Source organism: Pteropus medius, unplaced genomic scaffold, assembly GCF_902729225.1.
Source record: "Pteropus medius unplaced genomic scaffold, Ma_sr-lr_union100, whole genome shotgun sequence".
Taxonomy (NCBI): Eukaryota; Metazoa; Chordata; class Mammalia; order Chiroptera; family Pteropodidae; genus Pteropus; species Pteropus medius.
In genome coordinates this window covers 12,477,153-12,500,050 of record NW_024347788.1, presented here as the reverse complement: position 1 = coordinate 12,500,050, position 22,898 = coordinate 12,477,153, and the positions used below count along the sequence as shown (strand labels likewise).

The 22,898-nt window shown below is 44.6% G+C and overlaps 1 protein-coding gene across 1 annotated transcript in view; it reads right to left on the bottom strand.

Moving 5' to 3' along the window:
* CSMD1 (CUB and Sushi multiple domains 1) overlaps nucleotides 1-22,898 on the bottom strand; it is a 1,293,618-nt gene that overhangs the window by 625,666 nt on the left and 645,054 nt on the right. The window lies entirely within an intron of this gene.

Here is a 22,898-nt window from a genome sequence, read left to right as displayed (position 1 = left end):
GTGCAGTTAACATTTCAACAGTGGTCGACTCTTTTTGGAAATAACTCTCCCCGGTCCTTAATAGCTGATTGAACTTTTACTAGGACACGCGGCCAGGGTTCACCCAAGTCATGGAGAGTTAGTAAGAGTTTGTGGCCCTCAACTGCTATAAATTTTATGTTTGGTAAACTCGCTAGAGAATAATTGAGTCAATGTAATAGAAAATTTTGCTTTCAATTTACTGACTGTGTGTTACGGACACAGAGGTCGTAACAGTGCTTCGAAGTGCAGTCACGCTAACTCACTGTGACTTGACAGTAGCTAAAATTCCCCCCCACTGCCGAAAGATGCACTCCTGCTAAAGGCTTGTGAGAGAGGCCGTGTGCATGAGGCCATGAAACGGGCTCACGCGATTCCTTTCGGCCACGACGCTATCGACGGCCACGTGTCCACCTGTTGAGGTGTAGGGGCACCCCTTATACCTGCGGTAGAAGATGTAAATTAAAGCTGAGGCGGGCACACGCCTGACTCCGAATCTCACAGAAGGAAGCGAACCCGAGTTCCTTGGGTTTGCATCCTGAGTTCGGGACGGCGACCTGTGTCATCCTGAGCTTGTCTAGAGAAATGAGTGCACCCGGGAGTGTTTAACGAGCTACACTAGCACGGGGACCGTCGCGGGAATGAAGCCCTCGGATGAATTTGGGGAACCAGCCCTCCGCCCCCACCTCTGGACTCAACACTCCCGCTGAGGACAGTGAGACCAGACCCTGTCGCCAAACACACACGTCCGCGGGATCCGGGGGCCTAACGCAAGGAGGAGTCCCAGAAACCAGGTTTACCTTATCGGAAATATACGTTTAAATATAGAGAGCGTCTTCCTTCACAGCCCCCCACGAGGCACGCAGAGACAGACGAAGCGGGACACGAGCGAGTGACAGCCGGAGGGACTGGCAGCTCGTGACACCCCCATGCCCACGCCCAATCTCGGTGAAGAACAAGAGGGCGGCCTCCCTGTCCGCGGCACAGGTGGCGCACACGTGGGTGTCCTTTCTCGGCACGAGGCAGGGGAAGGCAGGGGGCGGCCGCTGGCTCACGGAGACGCTGAGGGAAAGGGGGAGCTGTCCCCCTGCACGCCACCCAGTGTCCCCGGCTAGAATTCCAGCCGTCCCTCTGCACGGTCACCTGTCCCTCCCCCTAGAAACGGGTACCCCGCCAGTCCCGGGCAAGGCCTCCTCCTCCCGTACCGCGAGTGGCCCCTTCTCTCTCCACGGTCTTAGTTTATCAGTGACTCTTCAATGGTTTCTGATTTTCAGCCTCACGTTATCATTGCATGCGCGTATTTCTAACTCCCACGAGGGCAGGAGGAGCCTGGCATGTCCCCTTAACGTCACAGAACGTGGCACAGGACCTAGTACATGAGCTACCCAGTGATGTCTGTCAAAGACATAATCTGAACATTGATTAATCCATTGACTCCACGGACAACATATTGGATGCACTCTTAAATTCATCTGCCTGAAATTTTACCATTAAGCATTCATTACACGAGGTGGTAATTGTCTTTTTTAATGTAATTAGGCCCAGAAGGGAAACGTACCCTTATTAGTAACCATTAACAGCTCTTTGTGAATGAGTTTATTGTTCATCAAAGCAAGGACATTTCCGTTCTTTCTAATCTAAAAATAGATAATAGTAGATTTTAATTGGAGGAAGGGAGATTGAGGATCAGTCCGAAGTCCAAGCAGAAGGGGGCAGGGAGGCAACTGCCACTCTCCGCGCCGAGGGACGGACAGGCAGGACACAACCGCACGGGACAGCCCTGCTTCGTGGATCTAACGCGGCCCTCAAGACGAAAATGACTGTGCTGGTGTTACGCCTTAAAATAAATGGCAGGTGACACGCAGATCTCTCGCACGTCCCAGGCACGAAACGCGATGAATCCGCCCTAAGTTCTTCCATATTTGGGAAAGAGGAGGAGGCGAGCTGTTAATTTTGTGTTTGAGGAACTTCGGGAATGAGGGGCCCGTCTTGTGGGTCCTCTTCACGGGAGGCTGAAGAATAAGCTTGAACGTAGGGCGAGATGCTTCTCTTAGACTTCGCGTTCGCTACCGATGTCATTTTTCTACGAGAAGCACTGCACGACGTCCGGGAGGGGTGATTATGAAAAGGAGAATCTCAGCCCAAATGATTTGTTTCGAATCACTGCACCCTAAATTCACTGAATGTATTTCCAACTATTTATATTGGGGAACTTTACATAGGACTAAAACCATGAATAATTTTCAACGTTAGCATTATCATTTATTAATTAATTTGTCCATTCATTCGTTCATCGAAAATGAACTCACTGCATGAAAGAATGTAAACCCGTCTATGTCCTCACCCGGAATGCTCGATTTTCTAGGCTATATACATGCAATTTTCATAAAGCTATGCGTTATAGTTTGTATAATTGATCGTATGCACATTTTCCTGCCTGTAACCAGAATGACGATGAATGAATATAAGAGTGACCCACTATTCCTGGAGAGACAGAGAAGGGTTTATAGAAAGATACATAGGATTTTCTTGAAAAGCGAGGGCACCAAACTCTTCCAAGCAGAGTGAAAGGCAGAAGAAAATGAAAGAAACTCTGCAGAGCTGACGGTCCTCCGGGGGTGCGGATGGATGAGTTTGTGTAGCGGGAGGGGGAGTTCTGAGGCCACGGTGAGCACTGGGGGCAGGTCATAAAGGCTTCTGTCAGTCCAGGGAGGTTGAATCTTATTCGGTATCGGGGATTTAAGGCAGAAAGGAATGAAAAGTAGGGTGTACAGAAAATTAAACTTGCCTTTTAGAAAGACACCTTTCATGATGGTGTATCATTACACAAAGCACCGTTACAGAAACAAAACGGATTTGTTTTTTTAAGGGATCGAAATATAAAACTTAAAATGTATCCCCTGGGAGCTATTAGACTTTTCAAATTGGGTATTTGCGATGATTTTAATAAACATATCCAGTTCATGTAAGTTTCCATGATCACAGTAATTATGAGTTTGTAAAGATTAGGAACAGACAAAAAAGATTAGAACTATCTCATTTTAAAATATTGCCTAAACTATCCAGGGTAGAGAGAAAAATAACTATCCCTGTGCTATATAATTCTTCACTATAAAATAATGTCTTCCTGCACAGATTACAGAATACTATGTAATAAAAGTACTGGTGTAAATTACTGCAGCATGGATGCACATAGCACGGTCCTAAAGGTTATACACTGACCCGTGTATACAATAAATTTTATATAATAAACCAACGAACGACTATCGTTTTGCTGAGAACTTTTTGCAAGGTTAACAACATATATTTTTCCCTTCATTCGAACACTAAATGGCTTGGAAAGATCGCAGTTAATTTCCACTTATTCTATTTGTCACATTTTCCCTCTTTTAGACAGTTTACATTTCTTCAAAAACAATCTCGTTAGAATTTTTAAGGAACGCCATTTTGGCTTACTTAAGGACAGTAGTGCAATATTGTCCAAGGAGAACGTGGAAATATATACCGTGACTGGTGACGTCAATCCTCCTGCTCTGAGACATAGCTGTAAAATGCTCTCGCAGAGGAGAACAAATCTAAAACTTTGGTAAAATAAAGTTACTTGAATTCTTAAAAAAATACATAAGCAGATCCCAGGGTCCATTAAAAGGTCCTCATCTTCTTGGACAAAGTGAACTAAATTCCGGTGTTGTACCTCTGAGTGCTAAGAATACAGATGATTTTCATTTTATCCGGTTATCTGTTTTCTAAGTTTTCTATAATGGATGTGCATGATGCCTTTAAAAAAAAAAAAAGAAAGAAAGAAAGAAATAGTTTGTTTTCCACAGGAAGCTATTTCCACATAAGTTAGACAGCCTGACACTAATAATAATTTCTAAGTAAATGTACAGACAGCCTCATACTTGCCCACCACGGGCAGCGGCTCAGGCGTACCTTGCACAGGTGACCCCAGTCTAATATTCCCCCCTCTCTGTGCTCCTCCAGCCCCTGCACCACCGTTGCTATTACACTTACTCTACCTTATTGTCATCTGTTGCTTATTTTCGTTGCTCTTCGCTGAGCTCTACGCTCCTTGAGGTTAGGGACACCGTTCACTTCATTTTAATATCCCTCGGTCCCATGACAGCGTCTAACGCACGAGTCCATACTCGAGAGGTCTTTGCCGACTGAGTGTAGGGATGAGGGCTGTGGTTATCACGTACATTACCAACTGACGTATTTCCAATCCTCCCTGAAAATGAATGTAGTAATTTTTGCATGAAAAAGTTTTATGTAATTTCATTAAGGAAAAGATGTTTTTCTTTTAACCAAGATGTTTACCATACGCAACGTTTGTCCATCGTTATTGGAGGTGCAATGATTTGAATTCATATGATTTCCCTTAAGCCTCAATGAGTTATTTAAGCATTTCACACACTGCAGCTCTGCAGGAACCAACCTCTTCGATCTTCTTGTTTTCCGTATGTGTTGCCCCATTCTTAAGGGATATTTTCACATGGTCTGAAAATCTGGGTTGACAGTGATTCTTTGCTTGGTTTTGCTTTCTGCACCTCGCAGATGCCGTTCCACCCGGGGGCATCCGTGATTTGCGACGTAAAACCAGCAGTCCTTCACCCGGTCCCACCCGTGCCTGGCACGTGTCATTTTCCACTGGCCGCTTTCCACATTTCCTCTCTGTCATTTTCCACAGTTCGACTACAATGCGTCCGGGATGGTTCTTTGTCCTGACGCATCTTCCGTTTGCTGAGCATCTTGAATACCCTTTTTTTCCCCTCCAAGTTTGGAAAGTTTCGGCCATTGTTGTTACAGATACGTTCTGCCTCAGCCTTTCTCTGCTAATTCCGGCATTATGATTAGACTTGTGTTAGACATTTTATAGCGTTTCCAAGAACCTGATGCACCGTCCATGTTTTTGTTTGTTTGTTGTTTGTTGTTTGTTTTTGTTTTTGTCAATTTTCTTTTTCTCAGAGTAGGTCATGTCTATCATCTAACTTCAAGTTAACTGACTCTTCTGTCATTTTCATCCCAGCAAGCCCTTCAGCGAACATTTTTTTTTTAAATTTCAGATATCGTATTTTTCAATGTTTGAGCTTTCATTTGGTTTTCCTTTTATAGTACGTTTCTCTGCTGGAATATTGTTTCTGTCACGAGTACCACTTTCTTTACCGCCTTAAACCTAGTTACGATGGCAGCTTTAAAATCCTTGTCTGCTAATTCCATCATCTGGCTCATATTAAACTTGGTCCAAGTAGTTCGTCTCATTTTTTTTTTCCTTAAAATTGGCTTAATGACTGGCCCTCTTTGCTTAAAACTTAATATTTGGGGTATTTTTTAATGGCCTCTGGAATTGGGAATGTATAAATTTTGGTAACCCTGGATTCTATTATAGTCTTCTGAAAAGTGTTATTTATTTATTTGCTTGTTTGTTTGTTTGTTTATTGTTCATTTTCTTTCTTGTTGTTTGGTTTGGTTTGGTTTTCCTTTTTTTCGCAGGCAATCTACTTGATTGGACTCGACTAACGACTCTGTCTCTTAGGGGGCAAGTCACGTCTCGGCTTCGTTCTGACACCTTCAGTTGTCCCATGTCGGATGTGCTGCTCGCCTGCGTTGGGCGGAACTAGAACGACCGTTTGGACTCCACATTCTGGATCTTCCCTGTCCGGGATGCTTCCCCTCCTCCCCAGTGACTGCGGCTGCCCCGAACCCTGCCCTCTGGGTTTTCAGTTCGCAAGGAACGTGGAGCTGATGCCAGGGTTTTCCTTAGCCCGCCCAGCACTGACTCCCACGTGTCCTTGGAGTAAAGCCATGAAAAATGGAACCCTCACCCTGGGCTGTTCTCTCTTCCTACCTTTTCCAATTCATCGCCTCTAAAACCTGCCTGCTTTTTTCAGCCTCCAGTTTTATCCGTTTTTTTCTTCTCTTCTAATTTATTTATGTTTGTATTTCACCTACAGTCGCTAATACAGAGAGTTGGGTCAGATGGTTTATTTGAAATATCCTGAATTGCATTTTTAGAAAAAAAATATTTTTGCTTTGCCCTCAGGATGCATTTGCTTATTTCTGACACAAATGTTAATTTTTAAGGATAGCCGCTTTATTTTTATATTTGCTGTGTGCCATTCGTACTCTATCGTTACAGCATTTTAATTCCTAGTCCTTTGGGAAATAGGTTTTCTTATCTGAAATTTGGGGTGAAGAAAATTGAGCTATACTCCATACGATTTCTGAAAACTATAAATAGGACTCAAGTTGTTTGATTTCAAGTCCCATGCTCATTTTCTCACATGTGAGAAATGTGCCTCTGTGTGGATTTGCGTGTGTGTTTTGATAGGTAAACATCCGTGAGAGGGGAGAGGACTTCTTCACCCCTGTGGATGTCCCAGAATGAGCCCACCGCCTTACTGGGAGCCCAGGGACAGACTGAGGGTTTGGAGTGTGCACCCTGCTATCCGCGGGTCCTCAGGAACTTCCTCTGGACACCGTGCCTTGCAAGTGATGTGCATTCACTGGGTACAAAACTCACAGGGTTACAGACTGACTGAGAAATGCTATTTTTCCCTACAATAATTTACAAGCTTTAAAATAAACCCAAATTCTTTAACAGTGGAACTAAGTCGTGTCAACGGAACCGTGGCTAAGCTGTCACTTAGTACAGCCCTTGAAGAGTCCTGCTAATTTTATCTGTGACATGATGCATTGCCTCGAATTACGCAACGTACTCCATATGCAAATACCAAACAAATTATCACCTGTAAGTGTGGCACAAGAATAAAGCCGATATTCACTGGTTTTCTCTTTATTATCAACTGTCTTCATTCCTGTTTCTGTCATTATTCTGGGAATTGGTACAAGGTGAACATTTTAGTCCTTTCAGTGCTAGAAAAAGTTGAGATTGAGCACTTCAAAGAAAACTCACCACAATTACCTTATTTTAAATAAAATAATAGGTACATTAAGTGACGGGAATGAAAAACAGGCCAAAATTAGACTTGAAAGAGAGGCAGGAAATTTGGCTAAATAATACAAAATGGAGTGTTGTAAAAATTGACAGTTCTTAGTCACATCAGAGCAAGGTCATACTTAATGAAGCTAAAAAAAGTAAATTTAGAAGAAGCTGAGGGAAATTTTGGGAACTATTTGATATTCTGTGTGACTGTCTTACTTAGATTCTGTTCTCTCATTTTCTGGCTGTCTTCATCCAATATTCTTTCAGAGGCCCTGTCCTAGAGCCAGATGGCATAAAAATAACTACACTATTAATCCTGCAGTGTGAGGGATACAGATATTCACTTTTTAGTATGCAAATAAATAGCAAAAATGAAAATGATTGAATGTTAATGAATTTATCCTGGGAAATAACTCTCTGAAGTATAGTTATATTTAGATTATTTCTAATCAACCTAACATGCAAATATCGATTTATATAGACAACTGCCTTCTCTTCTATTTCAGCAGATTATAAACTTGAAAATGAACCCAAATAAAAAATTTTGCTAAATTATTTATCTTCGTATGAATTGGTTTAAAATTGCTTAGTTAGTGGTCAGTATTTTAAAACTGTTTAAATTCAGTAATATAGTCAACACAAAATCTAGATCTATATACCTATTGACAGCAGACTTAATACAGAAGAAGTATCTTGTTCAGCTGTATTCTTTGATACCTTACTATAGCGAAATGTCTGCTGTTTGCTTCGGGAAGCTTTAAGACATGAAAGGAAGATGCATTTACGGTTTCTACTCTTGCACATCTAACTTTGTTACGGCGTTGATGAGTACCAGAAGGATTCTATAGTTTATTAAGTCAGCTTAAAGGAATTTTAACTTAATTATGCCAACCGCATGTGTATAGAAATTAATATACACCTTACGTAGTTCAATTAGGTCGTTATGCTAAATTATAAAATAATTCTAATATTTTGGTCCACTGAAAGTGAAAGTAAATGACTTTATAAAGAAAGCCATGGCACTGAATCCTCCAAATGATTAAAGAAAATCAAGAATGCAGATTAATGAAATGTAGTGTCGGGATAGAAAATGCTGCACTTAGCCAGGAAACCACAGCTAAATTTTCTATGGCTGCCCCATCAAGGTCGAACATGTTTTAGACATTATTATTTAACTTCTTAAAAGGCGTTCATCAAAAACCTGTTTACATACCATTACACAAATCTATTGCTGAGTACTTTATAAAATATGCTATTTGAGCACAGGATGTAGCATACATATTTCCCTGGGAAGTCTAAGGGTCTGATATGAATTCTTCAATTAAGAATCATTTAAAACTACTGTTCTACATGCGAGAAGAACTGGATTTTAATATGATAGTATCAGCCTCTTCCAGGTTAAAATTCTGTAGAGAACGAAACATCGAGATCTAGATCGTTTAATACCATTGATTAAAATAGGTGCATTGTCTGCAAAGTAGTTCTCTGCAGTGATTACTCTGGCGTGTGGCTATGGGCTTGCCTCCTTTCTGGCCAGAATTTTCGGAGCTTCCATTTCTCCCCGCTGGGTTGGACCCCATTCGTCGGTGTTCTCAGGGCATCAACAGTTTCTCTATATAGGGCTAATCACGCTTTTTAATTATGTATATTTTTGTGTGACAATTTGCATATTTCTTCCTAACAGATGATAAACTCTACGAGAGGAGACAGCGCCTGTTTTCACTCGTTCCCGTGATCCTGGTACAAACGCTGAGGGAACTTCACGCCGTTACACTGCGTTGAAAAGGGTTTCAGAATCAGACACACGCCTCGTGTGTAAACCCCAAGAACAGAAGAGTCAAGAGCAAACGAGCAGGGAGAAAGAACATTTCGCTAAGCCGAAAACCCTTCACTGCAGCCCAGTGAATAAATGTACGTGATATTTAATTCTCATATTTACAGTTTAAGGATTTAGAATAAGCTAACGCAAAGAAAGTGCTCTAACACCACAAAATGAAAATTCTAATAGTTACGAACATGTGTGTATGACATATAAATATGGAGGTTCTTAACGGGCATGCCTGAAGCATCTTTTTGCTAAAATACAGATGAAAATAAAATCTCGATTATTTCTAATACTAACATAAGTTTCAGAGCTACTAACACTGACTAATGTGATTTGCGCAGAACACGGTTCTAGGTAAAATAAAGTGATGCCAGAATTTCTTAGGAATTGAAAAGCAAAATGCCATGTATCCCCTTGGAGAAAATAGGTAATTGGTAAAATATTAAACAACGATCTACTTATTCCCATTTATTCCTCATTCTAGAGCGAAGCTAATCTATTATTATAGCGTAGCTCACGGTGCATTAGGAAAATTACTTCGATGTGTGAGGCACTTTAAAGCACTAGATTCTTATCATAGATATAAAATGGTCAGTGGAGAAATTGTTTCCTTGTCCCTGGTTTTTCTGTATATTTCTGAGTGTTTCGAGCATTCCCAATTTTCTCCGAAATTTGTGACAATCAGAGGCCTTTTATTCCCAGGGCGAATGATCGAGGCGGCTGTCCCCAGATGACCCGGAGGCAGCCAGCCAGTTCCTACCTGCTCTAGCTCATCGGTTTAGACCTAGATTATTTATTTTTCCAACATACGGTATCTGAAGAGAACAAGACAGCATCCCTTCACTCCAGATGTGTAACGGTTTCCTTTTTTGGGACACGGGGGCTATTTTAAGTGCAATTACATTATGGAACAGTAGGCATAGATTTCCTCTGGTTTACTGAAGACCATTGTTCTAACCTGAATGTGTGTGTCCCCCCGAAACCGTCATGCCGAAACCATCCTCCCTGGTGGGACGGTGCTGGGCAGTGGGACCTTGGGTGGTGATTAGATGTGGTCATGAACCCATTCCTGGAGAACGGCAGCGTCCCCAGAGGGCTAGCCCCCTGCCTTGTTCCCCAGCACGCCAGGGTGCAAGAGAAGCCAGCAGCCCACACGCGGAAGAGGGTCCTCCCCACACCCACCCCGCCCGCACCCTGACCTTGGCCTTCCAGCCTCCAGAACTGTGAGAAATAATTATTGGCTGTTTATAAGGTCCTAGTCTGTGGTTTTCATTATAATGGCTCAAAATGATCGTGGTTTTAACGGTGGCAAAGTATAAGGTTTTTAAATGAATTATTAAAATATAAGTACTTACGAATGAGCAGAGTCAGAAAGGAACCCCCAAAACACAAACAGCTAAAAAAATAAGTGAAGAGAGGACTCGTCCCCACGCCCACGATATGTTGGTCTCTTGCTGCTCACATCGCAAAGATGACCCTCCCTACCGAAGCCCCATCCCGCCTGCTCTGGACAGAACGTCGATCTGTGTCTTGAGGCTCTGCCTGGCCCTGGCCCTCCCGGCGGCCCCCCAACCCCGGGGGCTGAGCGTGCATGGCAGGAGCTGCACCCCAGCACCGGAGGGCATCTAGTGGGACTAGACACGTGACACCTGGCTCAAGGTACGCTGCCGTCTCAGCTCTCTATCCCCAAGTTATCAGGATCTGAAGGTCTAGGGAAGTGTCAGCCACCTAATCGTGCATCATGAGGTCTATGACCACCGTCAAAGACTTATGTCGCTCTTTGGCCAATTTCAGTGAACTGTGTCGCATAGGCACGGCAATGTCCCCTACATTGTAACACCGCACAAGGGACTCAGCCCAGCTAAGCCAAGGACCAGTCGCGGCTTGTGATAATTCTGTGCTATGCAGCAAACAAACAGCCCTTCTTCTCTGTGTCCACGGGCCAAAGAAGATAATCTGCATTTTCATCCGCTGCTTCGTCTAGATGATGCGTTTGATGATATCCGGGAAGCTGGGCAACGTGTTCACACGAACACAGTGGTGACAAAGCCTGTCCCGGGAGGAAAGTCTCTGGATCCCCGAGGGACACTGAGGGCTCCCAGCTGTTCCCCTCTCTGCTCTCGGGAACACTTCCTGTGTGGGACCCCATTTAGCATCTGCTGTTCGCAGCTGCCGTAATCTACAGTATTGTCCTCAGAGGTGCCCTTTAACTGCTCCCAATTCTTAATCGCAAGCAGAGCAAACACACAGAGCGTCATGGACACAGACGACAGATGTTGGAGAAAGCGGCGGGGAGGCAGGTAAGGGCAAGGGGGGTCAAATATAAGGTGATGAGAGATTGGACTTCGGGTGGCGAGCACACAAGGCAATAAACTGAAGATGTAGCATTGAACTGGACACTTGAAACTTATATAATTTTATGAACCAAGGTTCCCCCAATAAATGTTTTTAAAAAATTAAAAACTTACATCAAATTAAAAAAATAAATATACGACAGATGAATTTCGTTCTCTAATGCTTATTATAAGTGTACATATTGTGATGACCCACCAGCAGTGTAGTTTTTAAAAATTTTAATTTATTGGGGTGACATCGGATCAGAAAATCATATAGGTTTCAAGTATACAATTCAGCACCGCGTCCTCTGTATACCGCATTGTGCACCCGAAGTCGAGTCTCTTCCGTCTCCACATCTCTGATGCCCTTTGCCCTTGCGGGCCCCCCGATCCCCCAGCGCCCACCACGCTGCCGTCTGGGTCCATGCGTTTTTGTCTGTCCACCTTGTCCCTTCGTGATAATGCACTATTAGCCCTTTCCCACCATGACATCAAAGTCAGCGTGGTCAAGATGAAGCAGCTCCCCCCGCCCCTTCCCGCACTGTGGCTGCGGGTCGGACGCCTGGTCACCGCGGGCGGGACCGCCGGGCGCCAGGGCACCTGAGCGGCTCGGCGAGGAGTCGCGGACGGTCTCACGTCTTCGTTTTTTAAGTCGCGAAGTTTAATTCTTGCTTCCCGTAATTCTCAAACGCGTTCTTTTATTCTCTGTTGCTAATGCTCCAACTCTACGGTAAACTCATTTCAGCTCCTTTCAGACATTATCCTCATTCTGTTCCATGGGAGTTTTCAGAATCACAAACCAAATGGAGCCTAAAAGCGCCTCTCGCCCATTCTGACTGGTAATTGACTCTTAATATAGTAGTGTCCTTCCAGACGACCTTGCTACTGTCGTAAAATCTTTTCCACAGTCATTGTCTCCCTGCATATGTGTCCCTAAGCTCTCAAATTCCTTTTTCATCTCTCAGTGGGAAAAAATGGTGCTATTTCAAGAAATGCTATCCATCAGTAGGGCGTAGGAAAAAATAAGTTTGTAAGACATGCCTGTATGCCAAAAAGAGAAATATTCAAATAATTGACATGGAAAATGCTATAATGATTTTTAAATCAGCTTACACATTTCTGATGGCAATTCAGTTTAATAGTTTCAATCCCGAGTTAGCTGCATTTTTACTTGATTTTTTCTGTTAATTTTTTCTTACTCATTTTAGTTTATTATGTAGTTGAACCATAAATTAATAATCCATGTCCAACTCTGTCATAAAGGAGTTTGATATTAATTTTTAACATAGAATCTTAAATGTGAAATACGGTAGTTAGTTTTTCGATGTTTCACATGTATTTCTTTCTAACTATGCTATTGAAAATAAGTTGCTTAGAGATAATATTGCGAAATGATGGATATTCGCTGCATTGTTTTGGAGCGATGCGCTTAAATTTCAGCAAGTTGGACATCTCAGAAGCTTGACTTGAGTTTCTCCCATAAGGTGCATCAACAGCATCTCATTTCTGGGTCTGATCATTATTTCCGGGACCAGGCCTAGCGTCCTCCACTTCCGGCCTCAGTTCAAACAGTGTGGAGTTTGAGGCAATTTACATTCAGCTACTGAATCTTCAAAAGGGAGAAAGGCATAGTGTTAATTCTCTAAACACTTTATGCCATAGAATACGTTCCCGTATTGGTTCCCAAACAACTGAATGGATATATACAGCTCGTGGGGAGCGAGGTGCAGGAGTTTACTAAGCCCTGTGCCACGAGTAGATACAGTGAGAATAAGCAGCGCCTACTTCCTTGGGATTAAAATATATTTTCCATAATTTATGCAATCAAGCATTCTATTCAGCTTTGTGATGTCGTAACCGTGGCTCAAAACAGAACACAGAGTGTCGGGAGGTAGCCCCTCTCCTGAGTTCTCGTGATGCCGAGTAGAGAGCCGTGTGGTCTCAGAGCAGTGGAGCCCCCTGCGAGTCTGATGTGAAAACACGGAGACGCTTATTGCTGTGTTTTACTTTAAATTAAATATACTTGATTAGGAAAAGCACCGCGGATTTCAGCATTGAGAATTAGCTGAATTGATACACAGAGGAATTGCTTGATCTGTCTTGTAGGTTTGCATTCATTTATTCCTATAATATCCTTACTTTCTACAGTACTAATAAAATAATGGATTTATTTTAAATGGTGAAAAACAGCTAATGAAATGAAAAACCCATATTCTCTTTTTGTCGCTTTAGCTGCAGGCAGCAACACCATGAGGGTCCACGGTAGCCAGGTCCGGTTCAGGGGTTTTTGTTTTGTTTTGTTTAGATTTATTTTTGTATTGATGTAAAATTGACATCTGGCTGTCTATGGAGAATTTGGGAGGCAATTAGGTCGCCAGGGTGGAGCCGTTATGAATGGGATCGGTGCCCGTGGCAGAGTCCCCATCCGTCCTGATGGTGTGAAGACACGAGAGTGGCATGTCAACAGCGGACGAGAGCTGTCATGACAATGTGACCACGCTGGCTGGCATCCTGGTGTTGGGCTTCCAGCCTCCAGGGCCATGAGAAATACGTTTCTGCTGTTAACAAGCACCAGCAGAGTGCCACCGCCGGTACCGTGTGACAGCAGTCGCAACGGACCAAGGCGGCAGCCAAGGGACAAAGGCTTAGGAGCCTTAAAGTCACGTGAAAGGGGGTCAAGTTCAAGCCCACGTCTGCGTAAAAGTGGGACTCGTTCCGTGGGACGCTGTTGTCCAAAAGAACGCAGACGGGCTGGCAGTCACCCCACGAGGCGTCTCGGAGGAGAACCCAACCAGATGTCCTTGGGACTGCCAGGAAACTGCCTGAGGGAAGGTGACAGAATATGAGATGGACGATCGTAGAAGAAACGGACATTTACGAGGAAGAACAGGGCGGGGTGGGTCGTCGAGGCGGAAGCAGCCGCGCTTGTTCGGACGTGGCACATTTCAAAGGGGGGGCACGCAGCGCCCGTTAAAGTCACAGGGACAATCTGTGAGCGACTGAGCTGGGAAGAGAGCTGTCACCTCATGAAGGCTCCTCCATGACGCGTCTGAAAGTCTGAACCGTCAGAGGTCTTTGTCAGGTGAGTGTGACGGCATGTGATGGCGTTTCTGCCATGACAGCCCCCCTTTGCAACTCGGCACGTACCCCACTTCGCTGGACATTTCCTCTGCACTTAGCTTATGCCGTGCGGTGTGCTTCATTTAAGAATCAAAAATTTAGAAGAATCGCTTCTTTGTCAAAGTTGGTGGTTTTCTTGTTTGATTCCTCCATTATTTCATAAGGACACTGAGGGCTCAGCCAACGCCTTATTTTCTATAAATGTTAAGTATTTTCTACACTGCAGAAAGCTGGCCTATTTTTTTTTTTTTTTTGCTCTGAGGATGATATTCCATATTGAAGTATTCATGGCAGAGTTCGGTTTAAGCAATTGCTTTGACCCTGACCTTGAGGAAAGTGAGTTCAGCTCAGTTCAATAAACAATTATTAAACACTGTCGCACGAGAGCCGATTTTTACCAATAGCTGCTTAGATTCTTTTCAAAGGAAATAGCACTTATTCAAAGTTTTCCCTCCAGAATTTAAATAATATCCAGGATGGTTAATAACTCAGCGACAACAGATGTTGCTTGTTTTCCTGTGGTAGAAACAGCACTTCCTCTAAAGTCAAAACGCAGGCTCCAGGGGCACCGTGTGCCCACCGAACACTGTCCAGAAAATCACGGTGGTGACCATGGGTAGGTCGGGAATGAGAACAGGGACAGACAGACAATGGAGGTGAAACAATGTTTCTGTCAAACGGTGGACACTCCCGTCTTTGTGTGGGCTTTATTGTAGGTGAACGTTTCTGTTGTCCCCGCACCCTCTGCTTGATGGCGCCCACAAAGCTAGATTCCACGTCTACTGTTCAAAACGATACGTCATTAACGTTTTTGATAATATTATAAATCACTGGCGTTATTGAGAGAAAAAACACGGATTTTTTTAAAGTATACTTTATGTATCGTAAGAACGTGGAAATCGTTACGTCTAAAAATGTGTCCGCAGTAAGGAAAACGAAAAAATTTGCATGCTTGCCCATCGTACTTCCGCCTTCCTTCTGAAGCAAGGGTCACTGGCCAGTGGTGACATAGTTGGGGTCCTCCAGTATCTGAGTCCTCAAGCATTCTCTTGCTCCTCGTTTGTTTTACCTGCTAAATTATAAGACCACTATTGCCCTGACTCCTGCTGAAAGCGATTGGTTTGAGGCACCGTTTTCACTTGATAAGCAGGGTTTGGAACGATACGGTCAGGTGCGTAAACCAGAACGTGGTCCATGGGCACAGAGCATTTGATTAAAACATCTCGACACAGCACGTCTTTGCCACCAGCGTTTGTGTCCCCTGGAACTCACGGTCCTGTGAAAATCCTGAAACCCTCAAGGATCCTCAGAGATTTCACCCCTGTATACACACGTGGTCCCCTTACTTGTTTCTATGTTGGACGATAGTCTTCCCACGCGTACTTTACAAAGATTAATGCAGAGTGCGCTAATGTGCCAATCGGACAAAGCGCAAACAACGGAACCACAAAGACAATACTGTTCATAGGCCCGGGGGCGGGCGTGGCAGCGCGGAGGGTCCTGTGCGAGAAACAGTAACTGATGAACAAAACCGCGGTGATACACGCGGGGTTGAAACTCACAAAACCTCGGGGGACACATCCCAGCCATGCAACGGGCCACGTCGTGATGCTGCCAGACTGCCTGAGTGTTCTATACACCATCAATTATTTCGTTTGTAATAACCCACGGAGTCATAGCTGCAGTGTCAGGGTTTTGAGGAGTTAGGTATCTTGCTTACATGGGTCACAGGTCAGGACAGGCATGATTTGTCACTCTGAGCCCTGCCTGGGTCCAAAAGCAAAGCCTCCTTGCCTCCGCCCTGGGCTACTGCCCTCTGGCCTCGCTGGATTCTGAGTATTTTTACTGAATAGATATTTGACAGATCCTGAAGTTTTTCCTCTTCTAATTAAAAGAAGCCAGAATTTGGTTTGCATATTTAACAAGTGAGGTCACTGGACAGCATCATACACAATGTGCTGGCAAATCAAAGCACCAGAAATAAACATCCGCTTCATAACCTCAAAACGCGGCACGTCTTGCCCCATGATGCTCACTCTGCACCTCCAGGGGATCATTCATAGAGGAAGCATGGCCCCTGCGCCCGGGGAGCAGACATTCCCGCCAACGCCCAAACGACCCGATTTTCGCACATGCTCTCTTTCTAAAGACACTTCTGGCACATCTGTCTGAAAAAGCCAACCTGCTGGAAAAATAATAAAAGCAAGACAGGATAAATCAGACCAGGGTGGCCCTTGACCTGCCCCGTCACACGACAGACAGCAGCAAGTGGCCGTGTGCTCCTTAGTGGCCACTGCAGCCATTTCTGTCTGGCAAGCGGGCTTTTCCTTTATGAAGGGGCTCGAGCAGGTGGGGGACATCTCCAGGAGGGGCCGGCACTAGGTGTTCACAGGCCACTCAAAGCAGCCTCGAGGTCAGGCCTGTGATGGAAGAAAATGCTAGCGATGTTCCTGCTTCTTGCTGGCCACATGCTGCGAACCTTCACGCGCGTTCCCTCGGCTTCCCCGGGAGACTGTCCCTGCATCAGGTGGCCTCAGAGCGGTGCCGCTCCAGGTCCTCAATGAAACACGCGACGATCTACTAAACAATGTGCTCTTTCCATCCCATATGAGTAATTCTGGGACACTGCTGTCCCTGTTTGTTCAAAAACAATGAAACTGTCTAACTACGGACACAATCCAGAACAGAATCATTGCTCATGTTAGTGCAAAACACCTTTGGATTTCTGAACTCAAGCACACATGCAAAAAAGCCAGAGGTGGTCCACCCAACAATTAAATATAATGTGTACAGTTTAAAGAGAGCTGCTTTATTGTGTCCCAGGGGCCTGATTATACCCACTCCAAACTAAAACAATGTCGCAAAGGAAAAAAAAAAGATAAAAATAATCTCTGTTGTTTCATGAAATGACACCCAACTATCGCAGGTGGCAAATCTTCCCCAAAGTTTGGGAGATCTTTTACATACACTGACTTTTCCACATTCTTCTTTTTCTTAGCTCTTCTGCTTATTTGACTACGTGGCGTAAAGTCTGGGTGAGCGTCTGAGACCTGAGTCCCAGCACTGGTATTAATGACATAACTTAGAAGGGGAAAATGATAAGAACTGGCTTGTTCTCATGCACATATTTCTTGGGAAGATCCAATTTGAAGGCCACGAAGCCCGCTACTCGTGAATGATTCCTTGCAGTTTGGGAGCTGCCATCGACCAGTTTTATTGTTTATTTATTTATTTATTTGAGTCTAGCGGACATGAGAAGACAAAACCTGTAAAATGGACCTTTCCTACATGAGGGTCTACTGTTGCATTTCTGCCATAGGAGACAAAAGAGTATTCCTCTGACTATAAAATTCACGACACTGAGGCATGAGGCAATACATGTTTGCTTAAAAGTCAGTCACCATACTCTCTCTACACAGGCGACAGAGCAGCTAGACGAAGATCGGGGGGAGACACGGTGGTGGCGGGTCCTCGAGCCCCCGCGCGGTCCCCCACCATCTCCAGGCCCGACCCTGTTAGACCCTGGGCGTTGTGGGGCTGGCGGGGATTTCTGAGTACAGATCACACTCCTCCTCTCTCGTCCTCTCCCCGTGGGAAAGGCGGACATCCTGTGAAGGCGACCCTCGAGCGCCCTAAGGGGTGGCGCACACGGGACCAAGGGACCCGGACTCCTGCCTGGAGCCGGCATGAGCGGATGCTTCCTGTCCGCACGGCCGCACGACGGAGCCCCCTGGAGCCGATTCTTCAGCCCCAGGTCAAGGTGACCGAAGCCATGTCCACGCTCCTGCAGCCTGAGCCGCGACCACCAAGCTGCGCAGTCCCAGGCTCAGAGCCTGCGGGACATGCAGAGCTGGTGACGCCCATCGCGGTCTCTGTGGCTACATTGTTACGTTGCTACATTGTTGCATTGCTACATTGTCACATCGTTACATTGTGATGTCGTTACATTATTACATTGTTATGGAGCCATAGACAGCTAAGAGCATCGTTAAAGTCCTGAACGATGCTGACATCTGATCGACCTGCAGGCGTTTACGCAACGCAAGACCCACCTTCTGCAGAATGGGGCAGAAATGCTGCTTTCAAGCACAAACGGAGGTGTCGCTAAATTAGACATTATGCGAGGCAGCTCGGTGCCTGTAGCAACAACGCTGTGTTGTGTGCTTGCAAATTGTGTCCGCCTCATAAGTGTTCTTACCGCAGAACAAAAAGGCACAGGGACACAGGTGACGACTCGACTGATCACCTTCAGTGGAGTGACGGCTTCAGTGTACGCACACGTGCAAGCTCATGGCGTTGTGCAAATGTGTGCAGATTTCGTAAAAATAAATAATTGAATAAATGAATGAGTGAGCAAACTATAAAGAGTATCTTTTCTGACCACAATTAGGCATCAGTAACAACGGTATATTTAGAAAGACCCCAAATATTCAGAAATCAAACAGAACACTGCTAAATACACCATGGATCAAAGAATCAGTTACAAGAAAAAAATTCGAGTTATTATAAAGTCAAAATATATCGAAATGTCTGGGATTCAGTTAAAATAGTATTTAGAGGGAAATGTACAGCTTTAAATGCTTTATTAGAAAATAAATATATAAAATCAATGACTTAAGATTCTGTCTCAGGAAGTCAAAAGAAAAATCATAGAATACAAAATAATAAGAAAATAATAAATATAAGTTCAGAAATAAAACAATTTTAAAAAGGTAAGTGGTAAGAAAATTAAGAAAGTCATAAGACGTTTTGGGGGCAGATTAATAAAATCGATAATGCCTTAGCTAGACTGATCGAGGAATAAGAACAGACACGAACCGACAACATTGGCAATAAAAGGACAAAACTCTACAGAACCTAACGCATTTGAAAGAGGAAGGTAACGCTGTGGACAGCTTTGGGCCAAAAATCATGACAAGTAAGATAAAATAAACAAAATCTTAGGGAAGCACAACCTACTAAAACTGACAAAAGACAAAACAGGAATCTGAGCAGATGGCCATCTATGACAGCGATTTATTATTCTTATTTTTATTAAAAATCTTCCTCTGAATCATATGATAGGCCTGCATGGTTTCTCTGACAAATCTTGTCACATAGTTAAGAAGGAACTAGCATCAATCTTACTCAAAATGTTTTAGAAAATAGAGCAGGGCCAAAAATTTCTCAGTTAGTGTTATAAGGCTAACATAATTTTAATAATAATAACTAGCAGAGACGTTACCAACAAATTAACAGAAACAAAGGAAAATACTAAATTATGCTTTATGAACACAGAAGCAACAAAAAAATCTTTAAAAATTTGCAAATCAAATGCATTCATATATGAAAAATGGTGAGTACTATTTGTCTTTGCAATATAAATGTACTTTATATTTTTGTTTTTACTTATGCCTCTACTATTTTTTCATAAAAGAAAAAATAATTAAAAGATGAAAAATCTGAAAATTTTGTTGGAGCTTTTCCCTCTCTTTAGTTTTGCACTGTAGGACAGCGATCCTTGACAACAAGAGTAAATGGAAGTAAAAATGCCGGAAATTAGAAAATCTTGAGCATGTATGGGGAAAAACATAGACAAAAATGACTGAAGTCGCAAAAAAACAAAACATTCTACAGTAGGTCAAAAACATCCTAGATAAACATAACTAACTTTTAATCAATATAAGATTAAAAAAAATTAAGTCCCTAAGTTTTAACCACATTTTCACCTCAACCCTTCAAATGATTTTTTTTTAACTCTATCATTTTAAACAGCTTTCATCAAACCTGCAGATTTTACGCCTGTCTTTTTTTCTGACCTCCTTGGGGGAGGGAGCATCAGCAGGACACCGAGGACGTGGGATGGGGGAGGTAAAATAACGATGGATGACAGCAGTTTGCCAATTTCTCTTTTACCGACAGGGCCGCAGCATTGCCAAGACCAGCCGTGCTGACACTAACAAAGTGACGTAATCGACAATGACAGCCAAAGCAGCCAGCCTGCCATCTTGCCCGCTAAGCATGTGCCTGCAACGGGGCTTTTCTATTCAAGTTGCGTCGAATAACAACTCCAGTCCCCAAAACAGCTGGTAAAACTCAAGGAAGAAGATAATCGTGACCTACGACAAATTCAGTAACGACAACAAGGCACAGCTCGGTACTTCAGGAAAAGAAACTGCCTGCATTACAGCCGCTGATGGGGAACTTAGAGTTTTGTTCAGGAAACTATCCAAATCATGTTAAATTTCATAAGCGATGCTCTTCAGATCGAAGCGCACGTGGTCCCAAGCCAGAGCACAGAGCCAGGTTCTCTGTCGCCTGCCCTGAGCACCCTGGCACCCCTGCTTAGGCTGGGAGGCAGCCGTGGGTGGCCGTGGAACCCAGCAACTGAATCCTACTCGAAGGCACCATCCGATCAGTTTACGGAACTGGCAGAGCGTTTGCCCAAATAAATAATACCCTGTGCTGTGTGTGTCTGGGGATGGCGAGATTAATTGCTACCCATGAGGGTGCTGAATGAGGGTTTTCCTGCTCTAGTTAGGAACTTTAGTGATGCTTCTGGAAATAAGGCAAGTGGAATGGAATCTCATCTGGAAAAAAGGCGTAATTGAAGAAATTTCAAGTTCCTTTACATTCCATATTTTGACAGTTTAGAACATGATTGCGAATTGCGAAAAATCGCGTTTGCTGGTATTTTGAAACTCAGCGGACACTCTAACTCTTTGCTTATATAACTTTTCTCCAATTCATTCTTTATTTCCTCCAGAAGCTGAGAAAGCCAGCTACCGATGGCACCGGCAAGAAGAGGGACGAACCAGCCGCAAGGGGATGATTCTATCGAGTGAAGAGAAGTCAACCGCGACTCACGTGACGTAGACTTCCGGTGCAACTTCTCAATGTCAATCCCCAAACTTCACTATAGCGTTCCAGAAATGACCAAATCAGCAGTGGAGAACATGCCCAGGGAGTGGTCCCCAGGGCAGCCTGCATTCGGTGCTGGCCTTTCGGGGCTGCTCCTGATGCACGCGGGTGGAGTGGGGGTGTGGGTTACGAGGCGTCCCGGCCGTGGCAGAAACGGTCGTGAACTTGACCGTATCAGTGTCCTTATCCTGGCTCTAGTTTTCTACGTGGTTTTGCAAGACGTCGCCCCTGTGTTATCTCTGTATTATTTCTTACAACCACATGTGGGTCAATCATTATCTAAATATAAAAACTTTATTAGAAAAATAAAATGAAAACTAATAGAGCATGTGTTCATTTTTCCACCAAACAAACAAACAAAAAAGGAGCGACCGTCTACATGTGTCAGGTGACATACCGTTTTCCGTACTCGATCTTATTCATTGTTAATAATTATCCTACTAGGTAGATGCTCTCAATGTCCTTAAGTTGCACATGAAAAATGGCGATAAACAGTGAAGTGGTTTATCTGAGTACTCCAGCCTTAAGCTGCGAAGTGTCATGCTGATCATCCAGGATGTCCTCATAAGCACGTTATGAGGAAGAAACTCTGGGCGTGTGACTCGTGCTCGGTAACACGCACACATTCATAAACCAAGATTTCAGTGTCCCCCGGCAAGCCATGCTTATCTAAGTCTCAAACCTAAACTCTGACTGCAGAAGGATGATATAGCCTCTAGGCGTTTCCTAATGCACCGAGACTGTATTCTCTCTCATTCATCCATCTGTCAAACATTCGCTAAACATCCCAAAGCTAATAGCCACCCAAAGTAGCGACATCACACTTTTGAGTTATACTCAGTTTGTGGTCAGTTAATTCCTATGATCTTTTTCAACTGAAATGACGAACGTGTGCCAGAGATTTCTTAACCTAAAACCAAAGCTTGGACTCGTCCTTGCCAAATCTCATGCTATTTCTCACAGCATAGGACAGTAAACTGAGAGTCAGTGTGGTGCCAATCAGACCTGGGGTTGAAGCTTTTTTAACCCACTTTCAAGCTGTGTCCTTTGCGTAAATCACCAGCTTCTTTGTAAGATGGGATTGAGTACCCCCCTGGACGTGACCTTGGTGGGCCCACAAGAGCTGCGCCATGTACATGCCCAGGGAGTGGGCCCCGGGGCAGCCTGCATCTGGTGCTGGCTGCATAGGTGGTGCGAGGTCCTCCCTGGGCCCCACTGAGGGCTTCTTGGTCCTCACCTGGTGGGCCACCCAGCTGCGAGCTCCCTGGGGCACCTCTCAGCCTTCTACCTCCGCTACATCACAGGTCGGCTTCTTACCCCTCCAGCTCCCCTCTCTTCATGAGGGCGGGGATTTTCCAAGATGCCCTGGGATCCCCCACTGCAGGTGACCCTCAAGTCTAGATCCGCATCTCCAAGAGCAGCCTCAGGCACAGGGCCTCCCCCTGCGCTGAGCAGGCGAGCGCGCCCTCCGGCGGACAGAGTAGTCCGTCCCGTGTCCTCCCCGTCACCTGCTGATCCACACCCGTCATTGCCCCCTCTCCGCTGTCCAGAAAGCGAGGCGTGCCTTTCTCTGGCTGCGGTTTCTGTGCCTCCTCCCTGGGGTCCGTTCTCGCCCGCAGTCCTGCCCCGGCAGCCCACGGCGCGGCCAACATCTCCTGTCCCGTCTCCGCCCCTCCCTTCCCACGGCCTCCCTCTGACGGTCTCTTGTATTAACCTCAGTGTCGTCGTCCCTCGCCTCAGGCTTTCTCTGTCC